The sequence below is a fragment of the Propithecus coquereli genome, unplaced genomic scaffold, assembly GCF_000956105.1.
Source record: "Propithecus coquereli isolate 6110/MARCELLA unplaced genomic scaffold, Pcoq_1.0 Scaffold6, whole genome shotgun sequence".
NCBI classification, from domain to species: Eukaryota; Metazoa; Chordata; class Mammalia; order Primates; family Indriidae; genus Propithecus; species Propithecus coquereli.
In genome coordinates, this window is record NW_012151951.1 from 13,569,874 (window position 1) to 13,582,053 (window position 12,180).

Genomic DNA, 12,180 nt, shown 5'->3' on the forward strand with positions numbered 1-12,180 from the left:
GGGGACGGGGAGAGAATGTGAGCAAGAGCCTTAATTACGGTTTCTGTGGGAAGGAACAAGCCGGCTTGGGGTTGGCTAGTGGGAGTAGTTTCGGTGGCTCTGGGGCACAGGGCTGTCCCTAGTTGTTTGGTACCTGGCTCTGGGGTGATTAGGGGGCGTGGAGAGTGGCCTGGAGTATGAGAACCCAATAAAAAAGATTATTGGGGGTGTGGGCTCTGGACTGGTTGGTTTATATTTGAAAAATATGCTTGCAGGTGAGTCGTTTACTATCTTTAGGAATTGGCTCTCCCTGGGAGGGGCAATCTCTCCAGGGTCAGCAAGGCCCTAGATGTCAAAGCATCAGAATACAGAAAATAAAAGACAAGGTTAATACAGCTCCTTCTAAGAATCCAGGCAGGATGAGATCCCTTCGTTCTGTACTTAAGTGGAAACGGGCAACGTAACTCAAAGATCTGAGTATAAGCGAAGTATGTTGGGTACTGTGGCAAGCATGCAGGAAAAGAGATTTGAGGAAAGCAACACCTGAGCAAGACATGTTCGTTCATGCATGCGTTTATTCACGCACCCACTCATTCAGCAGTAGTAACCTGAGCATCTCCTCCGTGTCAGGGACCTCGCCAGGTGCCAAAATAGCACCTTGAATAGGACACTCAGAGTTTCTGGCCTCAAAGGAGCTTTTAATCCAGCAGAAGTGATGTAGTGGAAAGAACACAGGTTTGGGGGTCAGAAATGTACATTCGAGTCCCACTGCAGTGTGGTTTCTCAGAACTGACATAGATCTTGTCCGAGTGCAAACCCGACGGTTTGGCAGAAGCTGCCTGGAGTGCTGTCTTGAGACAGATTTTTGGGCCACAGGTGGGCTCTGTGGGAAAGAACACTATAATGTATTAGTGGTATCTGTCACAGGTGACATCAGGTGAGGACAACCAGAGCTAACACTTACGAGGGTTTTGTCATGTGCCAAGCACTTTGCTGAGTGCTTTCGGTGGTATCATTCTAAGGCCACTAGAATCTCTAGATAGATGGTAGATAGATGATACTAGGGTTATTGACAATACTAAGGTTATTATGAAGATTATGAGATTTCATTACATAGATACATTTTCATAATATACATAGTCTTCATAATAACCCTAGTGTTATCTGTCCCATTTCACAGTTGGAAAAACCGAGGCCCAGATAGGTTAGGCAAGTTGCCCAAGATCACTGAGCTAGCAAGTGACAAAACTAGGATTCAAATCTAAGCATTCTGGACGCAGACTCCTTGCTCCTAGACGGGTGCACTCTGACTCCAGAGCTTGCTACCTCCACCTTTACTTCTTAAAGGGACCCCATATTTGACAACTTTATATGTGGATAGAGGAAGGGGCTAGTGTTAGAATATGTGAGTTTGATTTCCAGCTCCACCGCTCATTAGGTTTGTGACCCTGGGCAATGTACTTAACTATCTCAGAACCTCAGTTTTTTTCCATCTGGAACTCTAGAAAGAGTTCTTTTGCCGAGGTGTTGAGAAGATTGAATGAGACGAGATTTGCTAAGTGCCGAGCACTGTCCCTTGCATTCAAGGCACTGAGAATGACAGCGATTCTCCTTCACCGCCTGCCCCTAGGACTGTTAGGCGAGCCCAGGGAGATCCTACATGGGAAAAAGCCTTGTCAACTCTACAGGTTTGCTCCTCAGAGTGTGGTCCCTGGATCATCAGCAGCAGCGTCACCTGGGACTTTTAGAAAATGCAAAATCTCAGGTCCTCCCAGACCTACTGCGTCAGAATCTGAGTTCTAACCATTCCCTCGGGGGATTCATGTGCACTTTGTCACCGGAGAAGCAGGAATCTAAAGACCCATGGAGGCGAAGGGTGACAGTGGCGGCTCAGGGGCAGCACAGTGTCACATGGAGCCCACCCCTGCTACCAGGGCAGCTGGGCCCACAGGGCACCTGCCAATCACTGCGCTCCGCTCGGTAATCTCCCCTCCTCACAATGAGTGCAGTCAGGCACTCAGCGCAGCTGGGCAGCTGAATTATAGGCTGCGGGCAGATGGCGGAGATGGCTCTGTGTGTGCCATCCGAGGAGAGAGGGGGTGAGGGGTAAAGAAGGCCCCTTCCACCAGCCTCCTTCCCCTGACAGCAAACACCCTCTTTTCTGCAGAACCAGACTGCTGGCACCAGCGATCAGGCACCTCCCTTTCCCCAGAGCCTGCTCGCTGCCCCAGCCTGGGCCAGCCTCTGGGCCCTCCTGCTGGCTGAGTCATGGCCAAGATGTAGCCCTTTTGTCCATGTGAACCCTCCCTTTTTTCCCAGAGCTTGAAACATCAGGACATCAGGCAGAGGTAGGCATGGGACTGGAGGGACCATGTGGTCGTCGTCCTGCCCACGTTTCCGGCATCTAGTACCCAGGCCGGCACAGAGCAGAGCCCAGAGAGTTCTGGCTGAAGGAGCATCCTCGCCAGTTTTCCTGAGAGGCAGCCAGCCGGGCTGCGGTGAGTGAGGTGCCTGGCCGCCCTCTCCTATCAGAGCCCCAGTGATGGAGAGTGACATAGTAGATCCCAGGTGACGGGGGAGGCTGCACTGCTGCCACTGCTCATCCCCTCGCCTCCCAGAGGTGCCAGTGCCGGGCAGAGGCGCCACCTTCGTGGAGCCGACGCTCCGTCCTCCCATCCAAGTCCCCCAGGCTGCCAAGTGGCCTGTCCTCCCTGCCGCCACTGCATCTCAGCCCGGGTCCCTGGGAGGGATGAAAGCTCTCTCCATCTCCCAGACCTCCCCTTGCTGGTGATAATTCAAACGCCCATTCAGTTTTATGGGCCGCTGCTTCCAGGGCTACAGGAGACGGCTCTGGGGTTGCCCTCCAGGCCCTTTGGTCCCCTCAGCCTGCTGACCCTCCTGCCATGAGGCATGTCCCCCTCTCACTTCCTGCTCCGTGCCCTTCAGGCAGCACGACATCCTGAGCTGGATGCAGAGGGCACTGGGCACAGCTCAGGCTTGTCATTGTAGCTTTATAGGCCTGGAGTCCCCTGCTCTGCCTGTCTGGGTGGCAGCATGTGTGTGCGTGTGTGTGTGTGTGTGTGTGTGTGTGTGTTTGAGGCAGTAACTCAAAGTTGGAGGAGAATCTAGGTGCGCTTGTGTAAAGCTCTCATTTTACAGAGAAGGCTGGGAGAAAAATAACAATATATTCAAGATAGGGATAAAGACAATGATTACTAACTGATCAACACTAGGTTGATCACATGGCAGAAATACTCTCTAGAGATTAGGGGGATGGGGGGCAAATCTACAACTAAAGGACACGGGAACAACGAAAGGAAGGAAAGGCAAGCCCTTAAACCCCAACCGGGGGAAGGAAAAAAAAAAAAGGGAAACAAAAAGGTTGGACCCCCAACAAAACCCGGAAAAAAAAATAAAAAAAAAAAGACAATGACTACTGATAGCCACTACCTGTGGGACATGTGCATGTGTCACGCTGTGTATGAGAACTTTCCATATTGTATCTAATTTACTCCTCATAATAATCTGACAGGGCAGGGTGAATTTGCAAGTACAGGAATTGAGGCCCAGCTGGGTTTAGAAACTTGCCTAGCATCACACAGCCAGTAAGTGAAAGAGTAGAATTTGATCTCGGGATTATCTGCTTTACCTTCTAGCAGCTTTAGTACCTTCATCTGAAAACCCGGGTGGTGATGAGGACCACGGCCTTTTCCCTCGGGTGGAAGCTGCAAAGGTGAGGGATGATTATCCGTGGTTACCTTGGGGTTCCACTCTGCTAGGGAGGAGGCCTCTGCCCCAGGTGTGAAGATGCACACACTGCCTTGGGCCAAGACCCTGGGGCCTCCTGTGGTGTCTGCCAGGGCCGAAGAGGAGCAGGTGGAAGGAGAGGGGGAGGTGTCAGAAATGGGGCTGGGCCTCTGCGGGTGCAGTCGGCATGGGGAAGGTCCTGATTTACGGAGCAGGCTAGAGAGGGCCGGCATTTTGGATCCCTTTACAAACCATGCTGATCTGAGAAAGCAAAGAGGCTGGTTGGAGGGTGGAGAGGAAGAAACAGGGCTTTAGGAGGGATTATGTGCCCAGCGCTGGGAGAATTTTCTTTCAACAAAATAGATGATGGGGAGAGAGTCATCCATGCCTAAATTCAAATCCTGGCTCTACCACTTAATGGTTTCATGACCCTAGGCAAGTTAAATAACTTCCCTGAGCCTCAGTTTATGCATCTATAAAATAGGGATAATGCTGTCCAATACCTAGAATGAAGACTCTGCGAGTATATGGTATAAAACATGTAATAGTTGCTCAAAAACTCAGTCTCTGTCCCCTTCCTGGACCCTGCCAATCACTTCTAACTAGGGGACTCTGGGTAATTCTCTTAATTTCCTTTATAATAATAACGGTAATAATAACTACGGTGACTACAATCTCCACTGAGCACTTGTGTGACAGACACAGCGCTAAGAATCATACTCATATTATCTCATTAAATCCTCCCCACTCTCTATGATGGGTCCTGTACACCCATCCTCCCAAGCCCCATGGGGGTTAATTGACTTGTCTAAAATGTGGAGCTAGAAAGTGGCAGAGTAGACATTTGAACACAACCGGTCAGGACAGACTATGCCGTGGTGACACACGACCACTGCAGGGGCCAAGGGGAAAGGTCCTGAAAATCACTGATGAGAGGCAGATTAATTGGAGAAAAGGTATACGATTATTTAATGTGCGTACACAGGAGCCTTCAGAATGAAGACCCAAAGAGACAGGGGAAATTGTCCATTTTTATGCTTAGGTTCAACAAAGTATGGACAGCCGTGTAGACATATGATTGGACAAAAAGGGTAGGACCTAGTGCTCACAGATTGAGTGAGGAACCCAGCAAGGCCTGTCTGTCTAGATTCTTCTTGACCTCTCTGACAGCATTCCTTCCTTCTGGGTGTGGGCAGGGTCCTCTCTGCAATGAGAGTCTTGTGGCCTACAGTCAAACAAGTTTGGTTAGATAATTTCTTTCTTTTTTTTTGTTTTTGAGACAGAGTCTCACTCTGTTGCCTGGGCTAGAGTGCTGTGGCATCAGTCTAGCTCACAGCAATCTCAAAGTCCTTGGCTCAAGCAATCATCCTGTCTCAGCCTCCCGAGTAGCTGGGACTACAGGTGCATGCCACCACGCCCAGCTAATTTTTTCTATTTTTAGGAGAGATGGGGTCTCGTTCTTGCTCAGGCTGGCCTCCAACTCCTGAGCTCAAGAGATCCTCCTGCCTTGGCCTCTCAGAGTGCTCAGATTGCAGGTGTGAGCCTCCATGCCCAGCCCCAGATAATTTCTTTATGGCCAGTTTTTGAACAGAAAGGCGGAGGGAAAGTTAGAGTAATATTTTTAGGTTTTATGTCTGGTTTTGGGGAAAAGGAGTTCTGGTTTCTATGACCTGCCTTGGGGAAAAGGGATTATATTTCTACAGTTAACTTTGGGAGAGAATGGGACTGGGAGATAGGAGGGCAGGAGAAGATCAGAGAAAAGTTTTGCTTCTGTGGCTTTCATTTTAGGGTACTGTTTTTTGAGGCCCAACACCCTTAAATCATAGTGGCTTACGACAGCAGGCTGTGCTGCACCCACAGAGGCCAGCTGCAGCTCTGTCTGTTCTAAGTCCTCACTCTGACACCCAGGCCAGTGGAGCAGCCTCCATCTGCAGCATCACCTGCCACCATGGCAGAGAAGGGACCTCGCAAGTGTCTGTCTTGCCTGGCCTGGAAGACACACCTGTCCCTTCTGCTCACAAGTAACTGTCCTATTGTCCTGATCACGCAACCCACCCAACCACCATGAGGTCAGAAAGTACAATCCTTACAAGTGCCCAGAAAAGGGGAGAACTGGAATATTTGGAGCACAGCACTCATGGTTACCACATGCAGTGGGGATCACCATGCTTGACTGATTCCCTCCATGCACTGAGCCTCAGTTTTCTCTTTGGAAAAGTAGAAACAATAATTCTACCTTGCAGGATTGTTGTGGTGAATAAACGACATAATATGCAAAAATCTCAAGCCTAGGAACACAGAATTGTAGCCGTCCGTGTTCATGTGTGAGGTTCAGGGATGCCCTGGGGCTGGTCAGTTCACCCTTTGCTCAGTGGAAGGACAGACCAAGCTACAGACTTCAGGAGAGGCCCCGTGAAACAAGAGGACTTGCTTTGGGAAGTGCTGCTGCCCCCAGTGCACGCATGGAACCACCTTCAGGGAAGCCAGAGGGGAAAGAAATTTTCCAGGATAACAATTGGTGGCGACAGCAAGTGTGCAAATGTGATTATGTCAGCAAATATGCAAAGTGCCCTGCACTTTTGGAGGACTCTTCATTTAGGACTAATTAAATGCTTGGAACCAGGAAGATTGAGAGGGTCCTCTCGGGGAAGCTACTTCATTCAGGCCAGCAAGACACTTCAGGGTCTATTTACAGGGTGGAAAGCTCCAGAGGAGGAGGAGGAAGAGGAAGGCTCAACTGAGAACACTCCAGAGGAGGAACGTGAGGCCAGAAAGGCTGAAAATCACTTGGGATGTTGTAGGGTCCTCCCACCCCAACTGCAGTCTCTGAAGGTCTGAGGTTTTTTGTGATAGAAGAAAACAGAACTGGGGTTTGTCCTGGTGGCCGTGAAGTGGGTGCTGCCTGTGGAATGGGGTCTACTAGTTCCCTATTGCTGCTGTGACAAACTGCTGCAAACTTAGTGGCTTGAAACAACACGGATTTATTCTCCTACGGCTGTGGAGGTCAGCAGTCCAAGGTCAGTTTCACTGGGTTAACGTCGAGGCGTGGGCAGAGCTGGTTCCTTCTGGAGGCTCTGAGAGGGGAAATCGTTTCCTTGCCTTTTTCAGCTTCTAGGGGCCGACCGCGTTCCTTGGTGTGTGGCCCCTTCCTCCATCTTCTGTCAACATCCAGTGTCTGCTTCTGTTTTCACGTGGCCTTCTCCTCTTTCGTTATCAAATCTCCTTCTGCCTCCCTCTTACAAAGACACTTGTGATTACATTCGGGGCTGACCTGACAACCCAGCGTCATCTCAAGCTCCTTAATTTAATCACATCTGCAAATCCCCATTTGCCATACAAGGTAACATCCACAGGTTCCAGGGATTAAGACCGGGTATCTTTGGGGCCATTATTCTGGATACCACATGGAGCATATGAGACGGGTTGGATAGCAAGAGGGGCAATCGTGAACCCAACTGCGCCCACAAATCTCCCACTGGGGATGTCATCGGGATTTGGATGCCGGAAGGTGGCCGGACTAGATGGCTTCCAAGGCCCGAGGGAGCCTCCTCTGATATCTCTATCTCTGGAGGACTTTGATACAAAGGCAGGCTTGTGTCTGTTGGGGTGTGTTGAGGGTCTTGCTGTGGGCTGGAGATGGACTGCTCTCCCGCAAATGCAGAGGTGAATGAGACAGTGGCCCCCAGGGCAGGAAGGCCACGTGACCTCCTCAGTGTCCTGCCTCTCCCCTGGGTGGTGTGGGCAGAACCCTCCTTAGCTGAGTCCCCTGTGGGGCCTCACTGCCTCCCTCTTTCTCCCATGCCTGCCCTCTCCGCACTGTCCCATCTCTCTGTCTACTCACCCAGAACAACAGGCTCTGTGTCCTGGAGTGCTTCCTCTCTCCACGTAATGACAGCTTGAGGGCCCAAAGGTTCCCATCCCAAGAAATGCATTTCTGCCCAGCTGCCCAGTGGCCAGTGGTCCCATCATGCCACTGCCCAAGAGGGCAGCAGACCAGAGTCACGACCCAGTGGGACCATGACTGTCTGCTCAGTGCATTCCCAGAACCGGAGGAGGCAGCCAAGAATCCCAGCTCTAGGGCTGGTGGCATCCTTCCCACCTCAGTTGACAGGCTCCAGGGAGGTGGGGAGAGGCCCAGAGCACAGGTGGATTTTACTAGACCCCCAACCCCACTTATCTTCCCTTCTGCTAATGCCATCCATTCAGCCAACAAGTATTTACTGAGCATCTACTATGTGACAGGCACTCTTGTAGGTTCTGAGAATTCAGCAACCCACAAAATGGGTAAAAATCCCTGCCTTGTGGAGCTTATCTTCAATATATATAGTATGTTAGATGGTGACAAGTGCTATGGAGAAGGAATCTAGCTAGTATTGGGATGTAATTTAGATAGGGTGGTCAGAGAAGGTCTCACTGTGAAGTTAGCTCTCAAGGAAGATGACAGCCACTTGGGTCACATATAAGCTGCTGCTTTTCAATTCTCCCTGCCCCTTTGCCCGGGCTCCACCCTCAGGCCACTGTGGCAGGCTGCTTTTGGGTTGTATTGCTACATTTAACTCTTTTAGAGTGTTGATGACCTATTACCTCATTTATTTATTAATCCTCTTGATCCATTTTATTTGGAAAGGGAAGGAAACTGACCACTGTTGAGCATACGCTATGTGCCAGGCAGTGGTCTGCAGGCTTTACCCACATCTCATTTAATCCTTGCAACAACTTATGAGGATAAACATGGCTATGCCCAATTTAGAGGTGAGAAAACTGAGGTTGACACTTTTGGTATGACTACAGACTGAATGTTTGTATGCCCCCAGCATTCGCTTTTGAAACCTAAACCCCAGTGTGATGGCATTAGGAGGCGGGGTTTGGGGCAGATGATTAGTGCCCTTATAAAAGAGGTGCCAGAGAGCCGGTAGCACCATGAATAATGTTCTCCGTAATTTCTGTGAGATGAAGAAGAGGGGGTGGGTATGAGAATATCTGGGCATGGGGAAATGCATAATTTGAACAAGTGATGCTGATATTGTCTTCTCCATTCTAGAATAATAATCACTGAACTATAGTACTCTCAAAAAAAGTTCAGTGAATTTGGTGGACGGGTGAATTCAGTGGGTGGGGCCATATTCCTTATTCTCATGTGATAGGTGATGAAACTGAGGCATAGACCGTTTAGTTGGTTTGCCCAAGGTCACACAGACAGTTTCTGATAGAACCAGGACTGGGACCAGGCTGTATTCCATTCTTCTCATTGCTTCTTTTTAATAGCTTCTTTAATGTTTTTTGAAAAGCTAATATATTTACAATTTCAAGGCATAGCAGGGTAGAGTTTGAAAAATAAAATGTCCCTCCCTACCCCACGCCCTGGATGCACACCTCACCCTGAAGGCAACAGCCATTACAATTTGTTATGTGTTTCATTTCCCTTTGCCTCTCACCCCAGTAGAAAAGGCAGAGGACAAAATCAGACCTTCAGGAGTCTGTCCTCGCTTGGCTTAGGGGTCTAAACCAGGCTTGGTCATCCATTAGCTGAGTGACCCTGGGGAAGTCACCGATATCTCAGAGTCATAGTTCTTCACCTGTAAAATAAGGATAATGTCACTTACCTCAGAGTGTTGTGATGAGTTCAAGGAAAGGGCAGGCATAAAAGTCATTGTCAGCCGTGCAGGGCCATGCAAAGGTTGGTAAATGTTGCTATTCTCTGCCTCTGTTTTCTTCTCCATCCCTGTGTTTCCACCACTTTTCAGAGATTGTGGAGAGGATGGATTCGAGATGGCGCTGATTTCTACAGGACAAGAGGAAATGATTCAAAATGGACCAAGTGCAATTAAAGTTAGATATTAGAAAAGATTTTGTTTTGGAATCCCAAGGGGTTTTTGAGTTCTTTGAAAATTTCCCAGAAAATACTAATAACAAGCATTAAGCCTGTATCCTTCCCAGAAGCAAGGGGATGGGTGAGATGGCCACTCCAGTCCCTTCCTCCTTAGCAATTAGAATTCACGTAAGAGAGAAATTTAAGCTCCACCACCTTCTGCCCCAGGTCCAGTTCTGGGGTGACCAGATGGATGAATTGCCACTCACCAGGAATAAGACGGCCTTTCTTGTCCCTTTCTCCCTGGAATTTATTAATTCTCTTGAGTTAGAGAGAACTCTAAGGCAAATGACCTTGCTTCCAGGTCCAGCTCTGGGGTGAGCAGAGGGCTAATGACCCATGGTCAACCCCATTAAGGCCTGGCCTTTGCAATCAGTTTGTTATTAATAATTCTAGATATATTCTTCAGGGTGATCCACCCTGGAGAGCACCCCAGAGTTGGCTGTGTTGTTTGGGGCATGGAAGAAAGCTTCCACCCTCAAGGAGACAAAAAAGCTAGAAGTTGGTGGAGATTTGGGGAAAGGAGTAGAAGGAAGTTTCATCTTCTCGGAAGGATACATACCCAAGAGGTTAGAGCATCTCCTTCCTGGATACCTGTACGAACTGGAGTGAGACCTTCCTTCCATGCCAGAAAAGAGGGGAAAGGGAAGAAGGAAGGACAGGACCCTGCTTGTTCTGCCATTTCTCATACCCAGGACTCCCTGATGGCCTGTGTGAAGGATCGCCACCTCCCCATGAACACAAGTCCCCAAATCCCCAGAGTTTAGCGCCAGGAAGATCCCCAGGCAGGTGGAGCAGGAACCATGTGGCCCTATGCCGTCCCTTGGGTTTCCGCCTCCTCTGGTACTTCTCTTTCTCCCACACCATTGTTGCCACCACCACACCGGCCTACCAGGAACAAAGTCCCCTTCCTTCTCTTCCCCTCAGGATGGAGGATGAAGGTTTGAAATCCCAATATGAACACAGGTGAAGGGAATGGATGGGAAAGTAAGCAAAAGGGGTGTGTGAAGACTCAACTATGAACTTGTCATGCCTAGGGGGTCTCAGTTCTTCTAGACCTGTGCCTTGTTTTCCAGTGTCCTGAAATAGCTTTGTAGGGTCCCAAAGGCACTACATCCCAGGTCCCTTGCTTCGGTTTCTTAATTCCCATTCCTTGCCTCCATCCATGTAGAAGGTGGCATATACGTATCCACCTCCTAGGACAAGCTCTCAGTCATCTTGACCTCTTGGGGTCAATATTGAGAGAAGAACAAACCCACTGTGCCAAAGCTTAAGGATTTCCAACCTATCTGGTTGGAGGTCTAGAAAAGGCATGTTTCCCATGTGACAGGAGACAAGAAATAGCCCCACCCTTCAGATGAAGCCTCGCCCCAGGCCTCCAGACCTGACAGAGCAATAACACACTCCAAAAACCCTAGCATCACTTCCACACCACGAAGAGGGGCTGCAGAGGCAACCAGGCCAAATTTACTGTGAAGACCCACTTTGTACTGGGGAAAATTGTAAACTTCATGGTCTGAATTATCATATATCCTTAGGATACTCTTCAATAAAAGTATCTATATTTAGCAGATTCATGTAGAGCCAGCCCTTTGAACAAGAGGGATCAAGCCAGGAGTGGGACCCCCATCTGTTTTAGGATTTGGGAGGGAGGGGTGTAGAAGCCGGAGTCCCATCGGCCTGGGTCTCCATCTGAGAGGATGCTGTGGCCCTCGGTGCCATCAGGTGGTTAAGAGCCCAGGTGTTCGAGTCTATTAAGACCTAGTGCCACACCTGCCTCTTATTAGCTATGTAATTCTGCACAGGTTGCTTAACAGCCCTTCACCTCAATTTTTTCATCTGCAATATGGGAATAATAATAATAATACCTCCTTCATAGGAAAAAAAGATTACATAAGATAAAGAGCTGAGCACGATGCCTGGCACATAGTATATGCTTGATAAATGGTGGCCACTGTTGGTGGGGTGGTGCAGAATGGGGCCATTCCTAGGACCCAGGGCCTTGGTGGAGAAAAGGTCAGAGTCACACATGATAGGACATCAAGGAAAGGAGACCAGGAAGGAAGAGACCCTCCTCTGTTGAGAACACTGCTGTGCCTCTCTCCTTCCTGTAAAGGCCACTGCTGCCTCTTCAGGTAGAAGAACGAGGAAAATTGAGTGAGGCATTTTCCCATCCTGCTGGTTTCCACCCTCTCTGTGAGTAGACAGCCCATAAATCTTCCAACCACCATGCCAGGATGTGTCAGGTTCCTGGAAGCGGAGTTGGAAAAGGTGCACCTGTCTGTCCTCCCTATCTGCCCCACAGCACAGAGAGAGGTGTGTTCTGTAGGGACGCTGCGTGAGCAAGTGCCACACCTAAGTGTCCAACAAAAGGAGCTCCATGGAGCCCTGTCCTCAAGGCGATGGGGGAAGATGAGGACACATCCTCCAGTTAGCACCGTGATGACAAGCCATAAGTCTGCTCCAGCCCTTCCCCAGCAGGTGGGCCCCTAGTGGGGCCAGATGTTACTACAGGTTGCAGAGTTTTGGTAAGTTTATAGGTTTTAAAAGGTCAGGCTCTTTGGTGGTAAAAGTTTTACAGACTA